The sequence below is a fragment of the Zalophus californianus genome, chromosome 12 (assembly GCF_009762305.2).
Source record: "Zalophus californianus isolate mZalCal1 chromosome 12, mZalCal1.pri.v2, whole genome shotgun sequence".
Classification (NCBI taxonomy): domain Eukaryota; kingdom Metazoa; phylum Chordata; class Mammalia; order Carnivora; family Otariidae; genus Zalophus; species Zalophus californianus.
In genome coordinates this window covers 9,016,684-9,040,821 of record NC_045606.1, presented here as the reverse complement: position 1 = coordinate 9,040,821, position 24,138 = coordinate 9,016,684, and positions in this window count along the sequence as shown.

Here is a 24,138-nt window from a genome sequence, read left to right as displayed (position 1 = left end):
GTCGAGGGCCCCCTGTATATGGGAGCCCCTCTGTGTCTTGGTGGGACTTTACGCTCTGTTGCCTGAGCAAAGGCTCACACAATACAGGTTCATCCAATGTTATTTTTTTCTAGGTGGGTATAATACAAAATCAGTTTAAGTTTAAGCTCAGGGGTCTAGCTTTCTGCAGGAGCCAATCTATTGTGCACTATCTTCTTTGCCTTTTAAAGTTTGAGTCCTTTTTCATTGGTATTCAGCTTTCCACTGGTTTTATATTGTCTTATTGTCTATTGAAATTTATACTTATCATCTTCTGAAGTATAACGTATGTCTGCACTGTTTTTACTCACAAGACTTCCACACCAAGAACCGATTCTCCAACTTCCCCAAACCAACTGGGTCTCCTACAGTTCAATCCAATTCTGACACTATCTGGAGTTGGCATCAGACCCCACAGGTTTAAGGGCCAGTCCCATAGGATTGCCCTCATTTTGGATGCTAGTTGCAAGTATTGGGTACCCAGGGTCCTTTTGTTTGACTTAGCTACAAAGTGGGGGATTCCCATACTTCCCAAATTAATCTAGTGATTATTTGCTAGAATAGGTCACAGAACTCAGGAACACATTTTACTTCCCTTTGACAGTTTATTATAAAGGATGCAAATGAACAGCCGGATGAGGAAATATCTAGACAGATCTGGGGGGGGGGGTCCCTAGCACAGAAGCTTCTGTTCTGTGGAGCTGGGGTGTTCAACCCTCCAGTATGTGGATGTGTTCACTCACCCAGAAGCTTTTAACCCCAACCTTCAGGGGTTTTTTATGGAGGTTTACATAGGCATAGTTGATCAAATCATCAGCCAATAGTGATTAACTCCATCTCCAGCCCCTCTCACCTTCTTGGAGGTTGGGGGTAGGGCTAAAAGTTCCAGCCTTCTTGTAATGCCTTGGGCTTTCTTGAGACCAGCCTTCATCCTCAAGCTGTCCAGGGGCCCACCAAGAATTGCCTCATTAGAAAGAGATGTTCTTATCACTCCGGAAATTCTAAAGGATTTAGGAGCTCTGTGTCAGGAACTGGGAACAAAGAGCAGATATATATTTTTTAATTCACAATATGATAAACAAAAATAATAAGTATAAAGTTAATATAAGTGAAAAAGCATAGTAATAAAATAAATTTCATTGTACCTTTCCCTATTTAGGTATCAGAACATATCCAGTGCTTTGCAAATATCTGTGATTCTTTCATATTATAGATTGCTGCTTAACTCTGGTTCCCACACTCTCCCTTGGGTAAACACTATTGAATTTCATGCTTATTGTTTTATTCCCTTTAATATGTATAAGGAGTTGTGTTCTATTTAGGGATAGATGATAGATAGATAAATGATACATAGACACATAAATGTGAAGATATAGGTAGTAAATATAATTTTTCTTTTGTTTTGAGCTTTATATAAATGTTATACTATATACTTTTTTAAAGTTTATTTTTTATTTGTTTTAAAGCAATTCCTATACCCAACATGGGGCTCAAACTCATGACCCCAAGATCAAGAGTTGCATGTTCTTCTGACTGAGCCAGACAGGCACCCCATACTATACTTTATCTAGTCTTTTGAAATTGTTTTTTCCCCTTAACTTGTATTTCTAAGATTCATCAATGTTATTCCTTGTGTCTGTAGTTCATTCATTTTCATTGCACCATAGTATTCCATTGTACAAATATTCTGACATTTATTTGACCATTTTTCTGTCTAACAACATTTGTATTGTACTATATAAACATGCTTATACATGTTTTCTGAGAAAGATATGAGAATTTCTCTAGGTATGTACCTAGTAATTGAGTTGTTGGATTATAGGGTTGTTGGATTATGGGGTGTAGGTATAGGGATTATTGGGTATGGATTATAAAGCATGTTCAGATTTATAAAACAATGCCAGGTTTTTTATTCCAAAATGGTTACACCTGTATTTATTTATACACTGTACTGAAGATAGAAATTCTTATTGATCAACATATTTTCCACATCTTTTCCAACACATGGTATATTGGACTTCTTAATTTTTGCCAGTTTTGAGTAGGTCAAGAATGATATCAGTTTCTTATTTTGATAACAGTATCTTACTGTGTTCTTATTTTTGACAATAAAATAAAATTTCCATTATTACTAATGAGGCTGAGCAAATTTGTTTTTTTTTAATTTTTTCTTTCCTTCCTTCACTCTTTTCATTTTTTCTCTTTTTTCATCTTTTTGAAATACCTCGTTAAGTTACTTGCCTTTTTTCTATTTTTTTGTCTTTTTTCATACTGATTTATAAAGTTCTTTATATATTCAATATGTTAATCCTTTGTGTAATATATATATATCATCACAAATGTCTTCTCCCAGATTGTGGCTTATTTTTCAATGTCATAAAGAAATAAAATATAAAAGTGTCTATATTCCAAAAGTTTACAATTCTGCCTTTCATATTTTAATCCTTAATTTATCAAAACATTTTTTGAGTAAATCAGGGATGAAATTTATTTTTTCCCCAAAATGATAACCAATTTTCCCAGGCTTATTAATTCTATAGTTTCTTTCTTAATTGTCTGCAGTTCAACATCTTTTATACATAATGTTTCCATATATTTATGCATCTATTTCTGGCATCAATATTCTATTCTGCTGGTGAAGTTCTCTATTCCTGCACTTATATCAAACTATCTTAGTGTCAAGCTCGCAGAAAACCTTGAAATGTGATGGAGCAAGTAACCCCTTTCTCACCTTCTCTTTTCCTCGTTCTCTTCCTCTGTTAGGAGTGTGTGGCTAATTTTACTTTACTTCTTCTTTTCCAATGTAAAATTTATAAACAGCTTGTCATGTTCCAGAATAAACCCTATGGGATTTTGATTGGAATTTCTTTGAGTCTGTATTTCAATTTGGGGAAGATAAAATGTTTAAAATATTGGGTTTTTCTATCCACAAATATAATGACTTGTCTTCTTTAGTGTTTTAAATCAAGTTTTTAAATATGATTTTAAAAATAATGAATGGTGATGAATTATCAATTTTTTAAATTAAGATATAGTTGATATATTGAGGTATAATTGGCAATTGGTATAATTCAGGTACAATTTGGTAAAGAAGTTAAATTGTGAATATTTACAGTTGACATGGTGCTATGCATTGAAAAGCTTAAAGACCACCACAAAATTACTGAAAATAGTAAATGAATTCAGTCAATTTGCAGGATACAAAATTAATATCCAGAAATTGTTAGTGTTTGTATACACTAATAATGAAGTAGCAAAAAGAGAAATTAAGAAAAAAAATCCATTTACAATTGCACAAAAGAGAATAAAATACCTAGGAATATACTTAACCAAGAAGATGGAAGACTTGTACCCTCAAAACTATAAAACATTAATAAAAGAAACTGAAGATGACATAAACAAGTGGAAAGATATTCCAAGCTTATGGATTGGAAGAACCGAGACTATTGTATAGTTCTCAAAGTAATCTACATATTCAATGCAATCCCTATCAAAATAACAACAGCATTTTTTCCTTTTTTAAATAGATTTGTTTATTTATTTGAAAGAGAGAGAGAGTGTGTGAGCAGGGGAAGAGGCAGAGGGAGAGGAAGAGAGAATCTCAAGTAGACTCCCGGCTGACTGCCCCTCCCCACTGCTCTCTTTCTCTCTCTCATAAAAAAAAATGGACAAGAAATAACAAGTGCTGGAGAGAAAAAAATCCTTGTACACTGTTCATGGGAATGTAAATTGGTATAGCCCCTGTGGGAAACAGCATGGAGGTTGCTCAAAAAATTAAAAATAGAAATTACATATGATTTAATAATTCTACTACTGAGTACCCCCAAAACACATTAATTTGACAAGATTTATGCACCCCTATGTTTATTGCAGCATTATTTACAGTTACCAAGATATGGAAGCAGCTGATGTCCATTGATAGACAAATGGACAAGAAAGATGTGGTCTACATACATGTACACACACACAGAGCCTTAAAAAATTGTGCCATTTACAATAACATGAACTACAGGACTTTATGCTAAGTGAAATAAGACCAAGGAAGACAAATACCATATGATTTCACTCATATGTGGAATCTAAAAACAAAACAAAACAAAACAGAACAAAACAAATGAATAAATAAATAAAAGTAGAATCAGACTTATAAATACAGAGAATAAACTGATGGTTGCCAGAAGGGAGACGGGTGGGAGGATGCACAATACGAATGAAGGGGAATATGAGATCTGAGCTTCCAGTTATGGAACGAATAAATCATGGGAACAAAAGGCACAGTATAAGGAAACACAGTTAATCGTAATAGTGTTGTATGGTGGCACATGGTAGCTACATTTGTGGTTAGCATAGTACATGCTATGCTATAGAGAAGTTGAATCACTGTACTATACACATGAAACTAATGTAATATTGTGAAAAGAACGAGGTAGAGTTGACATATAACATTATATTGTTTTTAGGTGTACAAACTAATGGTTTCATATTTGTGTACATTGTGTTAGATTCTGCATAAAAATGAAATCATATGGTGTTTGTCTTTTTGTCCGACTTAATTCACCTAGCATAATGCCTTTAAGTTTCATCCATGTAGTTGCAGATGACAAGATTTCCTTCTTTTTACGGCTGAATAATATTCCATTGTACATATATACTACATTTTCTTTATTCATTCGTCGTTGGACATGTAGATTTCCCCCCATATCTTAGCTATTATAAATAATGCTGCAAGAAACATGGGGGTGCATATATCCTTTTGAGTTACTGTTTCATTTTCTTTTTATAAATATCCAAAGTGGAATTGCTGAATCATATGGTCCTTCTATTTTTAATTTTTTGAGGAACTCCCATACAGTTTTCCACTGTGGCTATGCCAACTTACATTCCCACCAATAGCGCACAAGCGTTCCCTTTTCTCCACATCGTCCTCAACACTTGTTATTTCTTGTCTTTGGTAACAACATTCTAACAGGTGTGAGATGATATCTCATTTTGGTTTTGATTTGCATTTCCCTAATGATTAGTGATGTTGAACATCTTTTCATGTATCTGTTGGATGAATTACCAAATATTTGTTGTGCATCTGTTGGTACTTAGATAATGTTTAATCCTTAAGCATTTAATGTGCTGAGTGGTATTTATGAATTTTTTTAAAAAATGTTAAAGTCATTCTGTATTTCTGGCTATCTTAATGGGAGCATGATATATTTATTATCTTTCTTCTTATTGGCTTTAGTTGATAACTTTTTTTATGATTTTACTCAATATTTATACATTTTATTTAAAAGATTTATTTTTATCTCTGTTCATAAAGAAATATTAGTTTTGATTTTTTTCAGTTGTATGCTGTCCATATCTGGTTTTATGATAAAGTTATATTGGCTTCATAGTATGTGTTCTGAGTACTTCCTTTTTCTTTGTCTTCTGGGAAAAGTTTTATAAGATTGAAATAATCTGGATGTGGAGCCTGGCAGGTGCAACAGTGCTCCTGTGGAGAAGAAGGGCAGAGGCCCAGGAGCAGACAGCATGATCTGAGGATTCCCTGGAATGAACCGGGAGAGATGGTTCCTCCTTCTTGGAGTGCATCTGGGAGATGTGGCACTTCCTTTCAGGGGACAAAAAAGCCAGCGGGAGCCATTGTGCTGCCCTGTTCCTTAGCATAGGGGCAGAGACACCTCCTGAGGGCAGCTAACCTGGGCGCCAGCTTTTTGCTATGCTTTACGCTAAACTCTGGGCTCCTGTGCATTCATGGGACTTCCCTGGGACATACACCAGCAAGACCCGCCCCTAGACGATCAGTGTGGGTCCCTGCTGCACTGGGTCCCTAAAGTTTGGAGTTTTGAAACTCAGCCAGAATGCCGGAGATAAAACACAGCTACATTGCACTGCTGGGTGGGTAGCCAGCTTGGACACAGGCAAGGATCTGAGGGATGCCTGGGATACATGAGGAGGAGATTGCTTGCTCTTCTGTGAGAGCTTTCTGAACACCAGGGGGCATGAACTCCCCTCTGTAGGAGCGAGGGAGAGGACTGCTGCCATTTTTCTCCCCCACCCATTAGCATGGACTGACTTCAGTGAGCAGCACAGCACCCATAGTGGAGGCTTGAGCCACTTACATCAAGCCCCAAAAGCCTGTGCTCTGCAGGTGCTTCTTTACTAGGGCAACTGTGCCTGAGAACCAGAGCAGGGGGCCCCTTCCCCAGAAGATCAGCACAAATCCCCCACATGTACCAAGTCTACTGACCATAGTGTGCTGCAAAGTTTCAGCTCTCATGGAAATAGGATCATGCCTCTTTTAACAAGAAGAACAAAACACACTTTGTTAAAACTCATCACACACTGGACTAGGTCCAAACACTCCTCACTGGAGGCTAGTAGAAACTGCAGAGGACTGACCTGAGGGAAAGAGCAGCCAAAACACAGCAGCAGAGTGCCCACAGCATACACCAGAGACATTTCCTAAGGCACCAGGTCCTGGACAGTATGGGACCTCTTCTTCATAAAGTCATTACTCTCAGAAGCAGGAAATCTAACAGGTTTTCCCAGCACACAGAAGAACAAAGAGACTAGACAAACTGCCAAGGTGCAAGACTGCATCCCAAAAGAAAAAACAAGAAAAGGTCATGGCCAGGGATCTAATCAAAACAGTTATAAGTAATATGCCTGATCCAGAATTTATAGGAACAACCATAAGGATACTGGCTGGGCTTGAGGAAAGCATAGAAGACATCAGGGAGTTCCTTACTGCAGAGATAAAAGACCCAAAAACTAGTCAGGCCGAAATGAAAAATACTACAACTGAGATGCGAAATTGACTGGATGTAATTACCACAAGGATAGAAGAATCAGAGGAACGAATAAGTGATATAAAAGATAAAATTATGGAAAATAATGAAGCTGCAAAGAAGAGGGAAAGAAAAATATTGGATCATGAATGTAGACTTAGGAATCTCAGTAACTCCATAAAGCATAGTAACATTCATATCATAGGAGTCCCAAAAGAAGAAGAGAGGGAAAACGGGACAGAAGGTTTATTTGAATAATTATAGCTGAAAACTTCCTGAATCTGGGGAATGAAACACATCCAAATCCAGGAGGTACAGAGCACTCCCATCAAAATCAACAAAAGAAAGCCAACACCACGACATATTGTAGTAAAATTTGCAAAATACAGAGATAAAGAAAAAATCCTAAAAGCAGCAGGGGAGAAGAATCTAACTTACAGGAGAAGACAAATAAGGTTAGCAGCTGATCTGTCCAGAGAAACTTGGCAGGCCGGAAGAAAGTGGCATGATATATTCAAACGTGTTGAAGGGAAAAAATATGCAGCCAAGAATTCTCTATCCAGCAAGGCTGTCATTCAGAATAGAAGGAAAGATAGTTTCCCAGACAAACACTAAAGAAATTCATGACCACTAAACCAACGCTGCAAGAAATATTAAAGGGGACCCTTTAAGTGGGAAAGAAAGACCAAAAGTAACAAAGACTAGAAAGGAACAGAGAAAATCTCCAGAAACAAGACTTTATAGGTAACACAATGGCACTAAATTCATATCTATCAATAATCACTCTGAATGTAAATGTATTAAATGCTCCAATCAAAAGACATAGGGTGTCAGAAAGGATAAAAAAAAAAAAAAGACCCATCTATATGCTGCCTACAAAAGACTCATTGCAGATCTAAAGACACCTGTAGAGTAAAATTGAGGGGATGGAGAAATATCTACCATGCAAATGGATCTTTGGTATTTTTGGAATGCATCTCTGAATTGGCTGTGAGGGGAGAATTTATCCACCAGTTCCTGTTCTACACTGATCAAGAATTGTTCCACGATGTGGTAACTCCCTTGAAATTTCAGGATTAATATACATGTGCTCCAGTCCCTATATGCATCAGAGAAATGCCAGGACAGAAAACAAAGGCTATGATTTGCAGGTGAGGTCAGATGCTCTCAGTTATACCTGCAGAAATATAGCTGCTGTAGTAAAGATCCAGAGTAAAGAGTGGCCCGAGAAGTGTTGTATACATTTTATTTTTTTTTAGTTTTATGTATATTGTGCATCCTGAACCTATGAATTTTGTTTTTCATAATTTCTGGAAATTTCTCAGCTATTATCTTTTCAAACTTTACCTCTCCTTCATTCTCTCTTTCTCTCCTTTATCTTCTTTCTCTCTGGAACTTGATTAGACAGAATTTAGACATTCTAATTATCTTTTTGAATGTAGCTTCAATTAAAAAAATATTTTCCATGAACTTGTTCTTTGTTCTGCATCCTGGGTAATATCTTCTGCTATATCTTTCAGTTTGACACATCTCGTGTGTGTGTGTGTGTGTGTGTGTGTGTGTCTTTCATTTCAACAATTACGGTTTTTTTTTCCATTTCTTTGAGTCTTCTTCTTATCTTCATGATTATTCCCAATAATCTCTTTATGTGAGTTCCTTGGGGCTTAAATCTGCTATTTATTGTTTCTACTGTCTCTCATTTATGGTGAATTGCTTTCTCATGTGTTTGCTGATCAGTGCTGTGGTCTTAATGCTTGGTCCTCCTTTACGTAAATACTATAAAATTAAATTGAGAATGTGTTCATCCAGAGAAGATGTGCATCTGCTTTTGGTCAGGCCCTAGGGAGTACCTTATATTTAGGGACTATGGTAGGTAGAATAATGGCTCCCAAATATTTTCTAGATCCTAATCCCTGGAACCAATGAGTGTGTTACTTTACATGGTAAAAGTAAGCTTGCAGATTTAATTTACAGGTGCTGAGAAAGGGAGATTATTGTAAATTATCCAGGTAGGCTCAGTGTAATCACAAAGATCCTTAAAAATGGACAAGGGAGAACAGAAGGGTGGAATAACAGAAGCATGAGAAGAATTTGGCTTGACACTGCTGACTTTGAAGATGGAGAGAGGGGCTCATGAACCAAGGAATAAAGGCAACTTCTAGAAGCCTGGAAAACACAAGGAAATGGATTCTTCCATAGGGCCTCCTGAAGGAACACAGCCTTGCCAACAGAGACAGGCCCATTTTGGATTTCTGACCTTCATTACTATAAGATAATAAATTTTTGTTGTTTTGAGCCACTAAGTCTGTGGTTATTTGTTGTAGCAGCAATAGAAAGCTAATACAGAGCTTCTGCAGTCATTCTGGAGTGTCTTGATTTTGTCAGGAGTTCAGCTCACCTTTCTCACTCCAAGTACAGTATCTTGATTGCCCCCATGATGATTATCATCCACCTTCATTTTCCCATTTGATAATTTACTCCCCAGCTCATTATGAATTTTCTTTTTTTGAGGGTTTGGGTGGTAGGTGGATTGGCGATTTCCTTAGAGGCTATCTTCTCTATAAAGAGCCTAGAATGAACTAGATTGCTCTTGTCTAAAAGTTAGTTGTTTTGCAGCAGACACAGAGCATCTAGTTAACCATACTAATGGAGCTATATATTCTAATTTCTTTAATATTGCTTGCATGTCTCATGGCTGTTCTGTCTCCTTTAATGCTATTGCAAAAAAAAATAGAAAACACTTAAAAGTTCTCTCCTATAATTCATAATAAATCTGTTTAAGGAGAAAGTGTTTAGTCTTTCCAACATAGTCTGCTTGACCTTCAGTATTTTTTATTTATAAAATACATTAATTTTTTTTCTCAGAAATACAGCTCTGCTGCAGGATACCTTTGCTGCTTTCATTTTTTTCCCACAAGACAACTTAAGTCAACCTTTTCATATGCATCTTCAAAATCAATTTCTTCTTCATTATCAGAACCATTCTATATGTCTTCTAACATTATTTTCCAGTATACATTGGGTTCACCTTCCACTTAGGTAGTTTACATGATATCCTCCTTTATTTAGTAAGGATTGCTATATTACTGTATTAAGTAAGGGCTGAACAGGGTTCTGCCAAGGATTGGCTTAGAGGACAATTTACATTTACTTTGAATTTACACAGGTCAATGGTTCACCATTTTGGAAGGAAAAATCTGAAGACATAAAACAATTATAAGAAAGAAGCCAAGGGGCACATGGGTGGCTCAGTTGGTTAAGCCTCTGACTTTTGATTTTGGCCCAGGTCATGATCTCAGGGTCATGACATCAAGCCCTGAGTTGGGCTCTGTGCTGAGCATGGAGGCTGTTTGGGATTCTCTCTCTCTCCCTCTGCCTCTGCCCTACCTCCTTCTCTTTCTCTCTCAAATAAATAAATAAATCTTAAAAAAAGAGAGAGAAGGAGGTCAAAAACAAGCTGCCTCTTTTTTTGATGTAACTTCTTGCACAAATTCGAACTTCAGACTTCCACAGCCCTTCCTAGTCATCCACCTGAAGGTAAAATATTGAACCTGAGCAAATCCTCCTGATGGCCAGTGAAATAAAGAGGAGAGTCAGTTCTTTGGCAGACCAGCTAGTGAGGTTTATTTCTGAGGGCTCCCTTTCCTGTTCCTTTGAAACTAGCTATTGTGACATTTGGCTTTTTGCTTACTATATCACCTTGTTCCAAAGTGTAAACCTATGTAGGGTGCTGACAGGGCCTGCATCTTCTACCAACTTACCTTAGATACCGTTTCTTCTCAGGAGAGATAGATTTATCCTTCTTCAGTTTGATATTGTCTCAATTTTATTTCATCCACATTTCTCAAATTATCTGTTACATTATATATTTCCCATGAACTTTTTAGGGATCTTTCAAGTATGGGAGTATAGACATTGCAAGATATCTCCAACTGATTCACAAATCATGAGAATATTAAAAAAAATTAAGCAAAAATAATACAAGCAAAATACTGATCAAAAGTAAAAATAAATAAGTTGGAAAATATTCTCAGTATGTATGGGAAATATATTTATTATTCAAATGAATGAGCATCAAATGAGATTTCCAATTTAAGTATAGAAAATTTACCTAGTAAGAGATAGTTGTGTTTTTGTTCCATTGTTTGTTTGTTTTTTTAAGTAGGCTCCATGGGTGTGGAGCCCAACATGGGGCTTGAACTCACAACTCTGAGATCAGAACCTGAGCTGAGATCAAGCATCAAACACTTAACTGACCGACACTCCCAGGCACCCCAAGATAGTTTTAATATGGAAACATTAAACAATGGTCAACATGGTTATTTATGAATGAAATTATATTTAAGACACCAATGAGATCTTTTATATTTGTGGGATGGCAAAATAGCTGGTGTGTTAGAGATGATGGTGGTTGCACTCATTCATACTACATGTAATGTAAATTAATGCAGCATCTATCATGAGAAAAATAACAAACTAACAGACATACATACTGACAAGCAAAAATACCTTTTGATCAGAATCCTACTTCGGACACTTAAACTAAAGATTTTACCTAAAAGTGAAAGGATGATTACTGTAGTATTTATATATAATAGCAAAATATTGACATCATCTTCAGTCTTCACAAAAAATTTAAAATTGAAATAAATTACAGGATGCAGAAATTAAAATAATAATTATAGAGTTTATGCAACCTGAAGATAGTTGACATAAAAGCAAATGTACAGCAGAGAGGGGAAGATGGTGGAAGAGTGGGGGGCCCTCATTTCATCTGGTCCCTTGAATTCAGCTAGATAGTTATCGAATCATTCTGAACACCTGTGAACTCAACCTGAGATCTAAGAGAAGAATTGCTGCAATTCTACAAATAGAAAAGTGTCCACTTTTGGCAAGGTGTGGAGAAGTGAATCTGAGGGGATATATCAGAATATAAACCATGGGGGGAGGGAGCCTCCATAAGCCAGCTACTGGAAAGTGATCTAGCGGCAGAGAGCAAAATTGGAACTTTTAGAAGTCTGCTCCAGTGAGGGATGTTCCTGCCTGAAAGGTGCTCAGGTGGTGAAGTGGGGCAGAATACTAGGTAGAACAGTGTAGTCTTAGGATCCCCGGGGTCACAGAAAGAATGGGGATGCCTGAGTGTGGCAGTTCCCAAAAATTGGAGTGGGGAAACCAGCTGCAATTAGCAAGCCCAGGAGTGGGCTTTCAGCTTGGTGTTGCCATAAACTGCGAACCATGGCACAATCTGGTGACCACTCTCCTAGATGGGGCCCAGCAAGTGGCAGAACTGGCAAAACCCTCCTCCTTTCCCTAGGAGGAATGGCATAGGTGCGCACCACAGGAGTCTGCAGAGTTTGGCGCCCGCAAAAGTAACTGACTATTTTTCCCTGAGGGCACACTGAAGAGTGGGGGTCATGATCTTTCAGCTCTGAGCCAGAGATCTGGACACCGCCATTTTTATTTTCATCCTCTAAAGTAGCGTGGAAAGCCTTCAGGGAGCAAAAGCCACAAAGAGCAACCCAGAGCTGCTTACACTGAGCCCCGCCCCCTGGTAAGGGTGGTGCAACTCTGCCCAGGCCAAGATACCTGAGAATGAGTGCTCAGGCCCTGCCCCCAGAAAACCAGCGGGAACATCTGGCTAATACCAAGCTTATCAATCACACAGAACTGAAAACCCCAGTGCTAAGGGAAAATAATATATAGAATTCGAGGATTTTTTCTCATGATTCTTTAGTATTTCAGCTTAAAATTTCCTTTTTTTCCTACTTTTCAACTAGTTTCTTATTTTATCAGTTCTTTTTTAAGACTTTTCTAATGTTCATTTTTACATTTGTATTTTTATAAATATTCTTCATTTTTGGCTTCCTTTCACTGTATTCAATTTTATTTTTGTACATATATAAGTTTTTCTTTCTTTACAATTTTGGGATCTAGTGTCTTCTAACAAACAGACCAAAATACACCCAGGACCTGGTGTATCACCCTGTTCTGTCCACCTTATTGATTATATTCTCTTTTTTCCTTTTTTTTTTTTTCTCCTTTTTTAGCTTCTGATCTCTTCTGATTTGTCTAATGTATATTTCGCAGGGGTCGTAGTTGATATTTCTGTATTTTCTTCTCTCATTCATCCATTCTTTTCTGGACAAAATAACAAGATGGAAAAATTCCCAGAAAAAAGAACAAGAGGCAGTATTAACTGCCAGAGACTTAATAAATATGGATATCAATAAAATGTCAGAGCTAGAATTCAGTATAATGATTATAAAGATACTAGCTGGGCTTCAAAAAGCATAGAAGACACTTGAGAATCTCTTTCTGGAGAAATAAAAGGACTAAAATCTAATCAGGTCAAAATGAAAAAGGCTATTAATGAGATGCAGTAAAAAATGGAGGCTCTTACTGCTAGGATAAATGAGGCAGAAGAGAGAATCAGTGATATAGAAGATAAAATTAAGAATAAAGAAAGTGAGGAAAAGAGAGCCAACCACTGGATCACTAAGGGGAGGCTATGAGAGATCCATGACACCATAAAGTGAAACAATATTAGAAATATTGGGGTTCCAGAGGAAGAAGAAAGAGAAAGAGGGACAGAAGGTATATTCAAGCAAATTATAGCTGAGAACTTCCCTAATCTGGGAAAGAAAACAGGCATTCAAGCACAGGAGGTAAAGGGAATCCCCCTCAAATTCAATAAAAATACATCAATACCCTGACATATAATAGTGAAGCTTGCAAATTTCAGAAATAAAAAAATCCTGAAAGCAGCTCGAGACAAGAGGTCCTTAACCTACAGAGGTAGGATCATTAGACTGGCAGCAGACTTATCCACAGAGACCTGGCAGGCCGGAAAGGGCTGGCATGATATATTCAGGGTACTAAAGGTAAAAAAAAAAAAAAAAAAAATGCAGCCAAGAATGCTTTATCCAGCAAGGCTGTCATTGAGAATAGAATGAGAGATAAAAAGCTTTCAGGAAAAACAGAAACTAATAGAATTTGTGATCACTAAACCAGCCCTGCAAGAAATATTAAAGGGGATCCTGTAAGTGAAGAGAGAGCCCAAAAGTAACCTAGGCCAGAAAGAAACAGAGACAATCTACAGAAACAGGGACTTTACAGGTAATTCAATGGCACTAAATTCATATCTTTCAATAGTTACTCTGAATGCAAATGGGCTAAATGATCCAATCAAAAGACATGGGGTATCAGATTGGATAAAAAATCAAGACCCTCCAGATGCTATCTCCAAGAGACTCATTTTAGACCTACAGATACCTCCAGATTGAAATTGACAGGGTGGAGGATCATTTGTCATGCTAATGGACATTAAAAGAAAGCTGGTGTAACAATCCTTATATCAGACAAATTACATTTTATTTTCTTTCTTTATTTTTTTAAAGATTTTATTTACTTATTCATGAGAGACAGAGAGAGAGGCAGAGGGAGAAGCAGGCTCCCTGCTGAGCAGGGAGCCTGATGTGGGACTCAATCCCAGGACGCTGGGATCATGACCTGAGCCAAAGGCAAGACACTTAACTGACTGAGCCACCCAGGCACCCAGGCAAATTACATTTTAAAACAAAGACTGTAATAAGAGATGAAGAGGGACACTATATCATATTTAAAAGGTTTATTCAACAGAAAGACCTAACTTGTAAATATTTATGCTTCTAACTTGGGAGAAGCCAATTATATAAAACAATTAATAATCAAATTAAAGAAACACATTGATAACAATACAATAATAGAAGAGGACTTTAACACCCCACTCACATCAATGGGCAGATCATATAAGCAGAAAATCAACAAGGAAGTAAGGGCTTTGAATGATACACTGGACCAGATGGACTTCACAGATATGTACAGAGCATTCCATCCTAAAGCAACAGAATACACATTTTTCTTGAGTGCACATGGAACTTTCCTCAGAATAGATTACATACTGGGTCACAAATCAGGTCTCAACCAGTACCAAAGGATTGGAATTCTTCAGACCACATATTTCTGCATATTTTCAGACCACAATGCTTTGGAAACTTGAACGAAATTTCACAAGAGGAAATTTGTAAGGAACTCAAATACTTGTTGGTTAAAGAGCAACCTGCTGAAGAATGAACGGGTCAATCAGGAAATTAAAGAAGAATTTTTAAAAATCCATGGAAACAAATGAAAACACAACTGTTCAAAACCTTTGGGATGCAGCAAAGGCAGCCCTAAGAGGAAAGTACATAGCAATACAAGCCTTTCTCAAAAAATTAGAAAAATATCAAGTACACAAGCTAACCTTACACCTAAAGGAGCTGGGGAAAGAACAACAAATAAAGCCCAAACCAAGCAGGAGAGGAGAAATAATAAAGATTAGAGTAGAAATCAATGAAATAGAAACCAAAAGAACAGTAAACAGATCAATTAAACTAGAAGCTGGTTCTTTGAAAGAATTAACAAGATCAATAAACCCCTAGTCAGACTTATCAAAAAGGAGAGAAAGGACCCAAATTAATAAAATCATGAATGAAAGAGAGATCATGACCAACACCAAGGAAATCCGAACAATTTTTAGAACATATTATGAGCATCTATATGCCAACAAAAAGGCAATAAAGGCAATCTGGAAGAAATGGATGCATTCCTCGAAACTTATAAACTACCAACACGGAAACAGGAAAAAATAGAAAACCTGAACAGACCCATAACCAGCAAAGAAATTGAAGCAGTAATCAAAATCTCCTAACAAACAACAGTCCAAGGGTAGACACCTTCTCAAGGGAATTCTACCAAACATTTAAAAAGAACTAATACCTATCCTCCTGAAGCTGTTTCAAAAAATAGAAATGGAAGGAAAATTTCCAAATTCATTCTTTAAGGCCTGAATTACCTTGATCCCCAAAACCACCCCACCAAAAAGGAGAATTACAGACCATTATCCCTGATAAACATGGATGCCAAAATTCTCACCAAGATACTAGCCAACAGTATCCAACAGCCAACTGGATCCAACAGTACATTAAAAGGGTTATTCACCATGACCAAGTGGGATTTATTCCTGGGCTTCAAGCGTGGTTCAGTATCTGCAAATCAGTCAATGTGGTATATCACATTCATGAAAGAAAAGACAAGAACCATATGATCCTCTCAATTGATGCAGAAAAAACATCTGACAAAATATAGCATTCTTTCATGATTAATACTCTCCACAGTGTAGGGATAGAGGGAACATACCTGAATATCATAAAAGCCATATATGAAAAACCCACAGCAAATATCATTCTCAATGGGGAAAAACAAAGCTTTCCCCCTAAGGTCAGGAATGTGTTTCCCCTAAGGTCAGGATATTCACTCCCACCACTATTGTTCAACATCATACTAGAAGTCCTAGCCTCAGCAATCAGACAAAAAAGAAATAAAAGGCATTCAAATCAGCAAAGAAGTCAAACTCACTCTTCGCAGATCACATGATACTTTATGTGGAAAACCAAAAGACACCACCCCAATATTGTTAGAATTCATACAGCAATTCAGCAATGTGGCAGGATATATAATCAATGCACAGAAATCAGTTGCATTTCTATACATTAACAATGAGACAGAAGGAGAAATTAAGGAACAGATCCCATTTACAATTGCACCAAAAACCATAAGATACCTAGGAATAAACCTAACCGAGGAGCTAAAGAAACTATACTCTAAAAACTACAGAACACTTGTGAAATGAATTGAGGAAGATACAAGGAAATGAAAAAACATTCCATGGATTGGAAGAAAAATATTGTTAAAAAGTCTCTGCTACTCAGAGCAATCTATACATTCAATGCAATCCCTATGAAAATACCATGAACATTTTTCACACAGTTGGATCAAATAGTCCTAAAATTTGTATGGAACCAGAAAAGACCCCAAATAATAATAACCCCAGAAGAATGTTGAAAAAGAAAACCAAAGCTGTTGGCATCATAATTCTGGACTTCAAGCTATATTATATAGCTGTAATCATCAAGACAGTATGGTACTGGCACAAAAACAAATAAATAGATCAATGCAACAGAATAGAGAGCCCAGAAATAGACCTTCAACTCTATGGCCAACTAATCTTTCTACAAAGCAAGAATGAATATCCAATGGAAAAAGGACAGTCTCTTCAATAAATGGTATTGGGAAAATTGGACAGCCACATGTAGAAGAAAGAAACTGGACCATTTTCTTACAGCATACACAAAAATAGACTCAAACTGGATGAAAGACCTCAGTGTCAGACAGGAATCCATCAAAATCCTAGAGGAGAACACAAGCAGCAACTGCTTTGACTTCAGCTGCAGCACCTTCTTGCTAGACATGTAGACAAGGTAAGGGAAAGAAAAGCAAAAATGAACTATTGGAACTTCATCAAGATAAAAAGCTTCTGCACAGCAAGGGAAACATTCAACAAAACTAAAAGGCAACCTACAGAATGGGAGAAGATATCTGCAAATGACATATCAGATAAAGGGCTAGTATCCAAAATCAAAACTCAACACCCAAAAAACAAATAATCCAGTCAAGTAATGGGCAGAAGACATGAGCAGACATTTCTGCAAAGAAGACATCAAAATGGCCAACAGACACATGAAAAAATACTCCAGAATACTTGGCATCAGAGAAATACAAATCAAAACCACAATGAGATACTACCTCATACCAGTCAGAATGGCTAAAATCAACAAATCAGGAAACAACAAATGTTGGCAAAGACATGGATAAAGGGGAACCCTCTTACACACTGTTGGTAGGAATCAAGCTGGTACAGCCACTCTGGAAAACAGTATGGAGGTTCCCCAAGAAGTTAAAAATAAAGCTACCCTATAACCCAGCAATTGCACTACTAGGTATTCACCCCAAAGATACAAATGTAGTGACCCAAAGGGGAACATGCACCCTAATGTTTATAGCAGCGATGTTCATAATAGCCAAACTGGAAAGAGCTGAGATGTTCATTGATGATGAATGGATGAAAAAGATGTCATATATATATATTCCAATGTGTGTATATATATATAGATGATATATATGTGTATATGATATATAGACACACACATTGGCATATTACTGGGCCATCAAAAGGGGTGAATATTTACCATTTACATCAACGTGGATAGAACTTTAGGGTGTTATGCTGAATGAAATTAGTCAATCAGAGAAAGACAATTATCATATGGTTTTACTCATATGTGCAATTTAAGAAATAAAACAGAGGATATTAGGGGAAGGGAAGGAAAACTGAATGGGAAGATATCAGAGAAGGACACAAACCATGAGAGACTCTTAACTATAGAGAACAAACTGAGGGTTGCTGGAGGCCAGGTGGGTGGGGGAATGGGGTAACTGAGTGATGGGCATTAAGGAGGGCACATGATGTGAGGAGCATTGGGTCTTATATGGAACTGATGAATTATTGAACTCTACATCTGAAACCAATGATATGTTGGCTAACTGAACTTAAAACATGGTTAAGGTGGTGTATATAATGTTAAATATATTTACCACAATAAAAAACTGGAAAAAAATCAAATGTATACTCATTTCTAACTCAAGAATATAACTATGTGGAAGTTATATTCTTTTTTCTGCAACAGAAAATACAAATATTTTGGCATATTGGTGTAGTAGTATCAGTTTAATTTAAGAACAACTGGACAAATATTAAAAATGTACATTAAGTGTTGCATATATAATATTAAAAATACTTTAATTCCTTATGACCGGTATTGACGGTATTAAAATATTTTACAAATGCCAGTCCATGTCTCTCCTAACCCCAAATTGCCACCTGCAGTCTCATCCCTTGTGATCCTACAATGAATACACCTGGGTATATTGGCAGCATTTCTTCAAGTGCAAAATGAAATCTGCAAATGGTTCCCTGGCATATTCCTGGGAATTGTGTTGGGCAGTGCCCACAGGAGCACTGGGTCGGCCTTTTCTCTACCCACCACCAGGTATATGACCAATCTGCCAAGTACTAGGTCTTGGCTTACAGTGTAAGTCATACTGGAACTATGTTTTTTGTTTATTCAGCTTTCTCCCTGTATTTGTCTGCTGGATTCTTCTTGTATCTGGAATCAAGTATTATTCCTCAGAAGGTCGAGGTGAACCTAACCTTTTTTGGGCTCACCAGATAATCAACACTTGCTCCTTTTCATTTGTGATAAAATTTCTTGGCTACCAAGTCTATAGAGGTCTAGAATTTGTTGTATCTGTTGGATGTATTTAAGCTTTTGGAAATCATTGACCTAGTTATGAATAGACCTAATTAGTGCTCTGTTTACAGTCTCTTAGAAACTCTAAACTGGATACTGTGGTGTCTCCTGGGTCACTTATTTATTTATTTTTTAGCCCTCAGTCTGAATCATTCTGACTTATGAATGTTTACCACTTGACCCGAGAGTGTGAGGTTTCCGAACATGTTCAAGCAATGGGACCAGGGGCTGTTTTGGTTCTTGTTTGCAAGAAGATATGTGCTGAACTATGGAGACATAGCTGGAATAGTTGGCATTTGTTTGTGGCTCAGCACATTCCAAGGACACGTTCAGGTGTGTAATTGCCCAGGCTGTTGCAATACATCAAGTGGGATGTTCTGCTGGAGTTAAAACAATCTCAAACCGTGCAAAGTACACACTTCTCACAACTTGAAATTTTCTCTGGAATCCCCACATAACTACTGAATGTCAAAATCCCCTTCCCCCCAAAAAAACAAATGGACTAAATCAAGGTTATAGACTAATCATGAAAGCGTCTTACACTGGGTCTATGTTAGAACATCACTTGGAATTCAGGTGCTTGTCTGAAACTTGGCATCTTAGAACTGAAAGGGAAAGACTATGAAAAGAATGTTTAATTTGCTCCATGCAGAAACTTGACATCCAACCACTATTTAAAGAAACAGTTTTGATCATCTCTAAACTTAACATTTTGAACAGTATTGTTAGTTAAAATTCTTATATCTTTTCAGTTATGCATTTGCATTTCAAAAATAGCACCTAAACACTTCACTTATTGAAAATTATTTATTGATCTCTTTCATTTGTCCATTTAATATTATAATAACTGCCCCAAGTATAGGCCAGACACTGAGCTGAACAATTTAGAAGTTTTATTTAATTTAATCCTCATGACAGCCTTATGGCATAGTTATAATTTTTATGTGTCTTATACAGCTTGGAGAATTGAGACTTAACAAAATCTTGTTAACTTACCTTAGTAAATAAAAGGCTTAGGAAGTTCTAAGGTCTACTAAATTCCATAGCTCTAATTTGAACCAAGAGAGCTTAACTCCAGAGTCCACTCTTGTACTTAACCACTGCACAGTATAATGAATGACAAACACAAACAAACCATACTTTGAAAAATCAAAACAGATGTCCTGGCATCATAGCACTGAAGTTCATACCTTTTCTCATGAGCATAGCCCTGGTGTCTACATTCTACTCTGTCCTCTGACCTATCTCCACTGTGTTGGTAATAAAAATATTACTAAAGAGACATGGCATATGTGTATCAGTGACTGAGTGGCATTGTTAAAATGCCATAAGATATTTTTCCTGGACACATCTTAATCTGTTTTGTATCTGTCCCCATAGCTGGAATAGAACTATTGTGTCAAACAAAACAAAACAAAACAAAACAAATCACAAAATAGAGGATGAAGTTAACATCATGGCTCTGGAGGAGATCTAACCATTCTAAAGACAATAAGGTTAGCTCCAGAACGGTTAAGATCACTAGACCAGGTTTAGAATGAATTGTCATTCCTCCTTTCCCAAGAGAAGCATCTATAATGAAACTTTAAATATAAGAAAAGGCTTTAACTTTAGTAATTGTTGAATCCACCTTATCTTGAATCAGCAATCCAGGAAATGAAAACCCATCATCTAAAATGTGTAGTAGAATAATGAGTACAGAATTCCTGTTTGGGATAACAAAAGTTTTGGAATTAGATAGTGATGACAGTTTCCCAACATTGTGAATGTAATCAATGCCACTGAGGAGGCATTTTTAAAAGTAAAAAGAGATTGGGGCGCCTGGGTGACTCAGTTGTTAAGGGTCTGCCTTCAGCTCAGGTCATGTTTGGGATCGAGCCTTGTATCAGGCTCCCTGCTCAGCGGAGAGACTGCTTCTCCCTCTCCCTCTGCTGTTCCCCCTGCTTGTGCTCTCTCTCTCTCTCTGACAGATAAATAAATAAAATCTTTAAAAAAAGTAAAAAGAGATAGATATTAGAATGTGCTTTGGCTCTGCTCAAGGGCATCTCAAAAACTGAGGGACAGAGTAGTAAGGTAGTTAGGATGCACTGTACCCCAAGGGGAGGATGCTACAGTCCAAATCATTTAAGGTGAGCTTGCATTAAGTCTTTATATTAGTAGAAAGAGGAAAGTGTCTCTTCATTTAGGGGGAAGGCAGCAAGATCTTAGCTTTAGTGTCAGTTTAGGTTGAAGCAAGGAGTCTAGTGGGTGGGGGTAAATGTGGCAGAGTTATTTAATTAATCAAGTCTCTGAACAGAGTGAGGCTCAGGACAGAGTTTCATATCCAGCAGACACCAAAGGGCAAAACAGACACCAGCACAAAGTTTATGTGGGGGAACTGAGAGAGAAGCTTCTGTTTGGTGAATTTTGTTAGTTAGGTGAATTCAGTCTACACTTAAAGGTCAGCCTTTATTATGGAAGATACCTGGGAAGATGGAAGCCCAAACACACATGCATAACATCGTATTCTTTTAGACTCCTTGCTTTTCCAAGGACCAGGCGTGGAAGGCCACCTGGACAAACCTGTGGCCAAGAGCTCCAGTAGATGTGATCCCAGGATAGGAACTTTGGTCCAGGAATCAGAGAGAAGGTTTGTCTCTCAAGGGGAGACCCTAGGAAGACTTAATATTTTAGGGTCACTCAAGAGATACTAACCAGTAGACTGGCCAGGGGGAGGGGTTTGTATATGGAATTCTTTAAGGATGGTGGTCCCCTTATTCTGCTGACACCAGCAGGCTAAAAGGAACTGCAGCTCTGAGCTGAGTTCCTATTTGATGAGGTGATTATCAGAGGATTGCCTCTCTTCTTTGTGCCCAGAGAGATTGCTCCATCTGAAGAGTCTAAGTTTTCCAGCTGCTTGATGGTTTATCACTTTCCAAGAGATGCCAAAAGCCTGACCAGGCTGAGAGAAAACCAATACAAGGGGATGGGCAAGAAAAAAATTTACAACTCAATTGATGAATCTTTGAATGGAAAGATCCTACTGAACAAAACCAATGGAAGAGAACTTTAATAATAATATCTAAGATTGATTCATAGTAAAATTACAAATAACCTAGAAGAGTGAGGGAGTATAAGTCCTGGAAAGACTAAACTTTCAGGGATCATTTCTATTGTTCATTATGATAAGTTTCTCAGATAAGTAAGTGTTAGGGATGTAACATACAACAAGATGACTATAGTTCACACTATAGTGGTATGATATATAGGCAAGTTGTAAAGAGAGTAAATCCTGAGTTCTCATCACAAAGATAATTTTTTCTTTTTTTTCTTTTTATGGCATCTATATGAGATGATGGACATTAACTAAATTTATTGTGGCAATTATTTTATGATATATGTAAGTCAAACCACTCTGTTGTACACCTTAAACCTGCACAGTGATGCCTGCCAATTATATCTCAATAGAACTGGGGGAAAAAAGAAGTCCTGTTAGAAGAAAAGAAATCAAATCAATTCCGGTGGTATTGTGCCTAAGTTTTATCCCATTTTGAAAAATTGGGTTTCTGCCTTTTGTTATTAACCTGTAGCTCTTTATACATTGTGGATGTAGCCCCTTGTTGGAAATATGTCATATAAACATCTTCCCTCTCTTTGTAGCTTCCATTTCCTTAATGGTGTCTTTTGGTGAATAAATTTTCTTAAATTAATGTAGTCCAATTTATTGTTTTCCTTTTTTAAGTAGTTAGTGATTTTTGTGTCCTGCTTAAGAAGTCTTTGCCTTCTAAATGGCCTTGAATATTTCTCCTTTGTTTTCTTCTAAAATATTTAGTGCTTTGCCTTACTAATCTTTTTGTGTGTGTATGGTGTGAGGTAGGAGCCGAGATTAATTTTTTTCATAAGGGTATCTCCTCTTGACCGGGCCCTGTGTATTGCTATAAACCTGGTGGCTGTATGTGTGTGCTGTGTCTGCTTCTGGATTCTCTGTTCATTCCATTGGCAAATTTGTCTATCTTTACACTAGTTCCACCTTATCTTAAGTACTATAACTTTATGATAGGTCTTCACAATTGTCAGTTTAAGTCCTCCAGCTTTGTTTTTAGTTTTCCAGATAGCCTTATTCTTATCTATTACTAAACTTTTGTATTTACAAGTAATTTTTTAGAATCAGTATGTCAACTTCAGCACAACAACAAAAACATGCCAGGGTACTGAATGGGATTTCACTGAATTTGTAGACCAAATGGAGAAAAATTGAAGATACAATATTGTATCTTCTAGACCATTAATATAATAAATTCTTCTGTTTATTAATGTGTTCTTTATTTTATAACAATATTTTCTAGTTTTTTTTCTGTAGATATTTTGTTAGATTCATTTCTAGGTATTTGATGTTTTTCAATGCTTTTCCAAATGGCATCTTATTAAAATTTTCATCTTTTTGCTGTTACAGAGAAACAGAATTTTTCCTTACATTTTATTATGAAGATGTATGGAACATTTGAACAAATTTACAGTGAACACTTACACCCTGCCACCTAGATTCTAATATCAACATTTTATCTTACTTGCTTTTTCACATATTTATCTTTCTATGCAGCCCTTTATTCATCCATCAGTTTGTCTTATTTTTTTCTGCATTCTGAAATAAGTTTCAGACATTAGCACTTTCTCCCTAATTACTTCAATATGCATTGTCATCAACTAGAGTTCAGTATGTATTTGCGGTTTCCTTATTTGTTTTGAGGTAAAATTTTATACAATAAAATGAATAAATCTGAAGTATATAATTTGAGGTTGATAAATGTATACACTTATGCAACCCAAATCCCTATAATTATACAGGGCATTACCATCACTGTGTTCCCTCATGGCTCATCCTAGCCAATTTCCACTCCCACACTTCTAGAGTCAACCACTGTCCTAATTTTTCAACAGAGTTCAGTTTTCACCTATTAAACATTTATATAAGTGGAATCAAACAGTTGTTGTGTATATAAATAATTTGTGCCTTTTTGTTCCTAAGTAGTATTCTCTTTATAAATATGCCACAATTTATTTATTGATACTCCTACAAATTGACACATGGGGTCTTTCCAGTTTTGGGCTATTACAAACATTCTTATACAAGT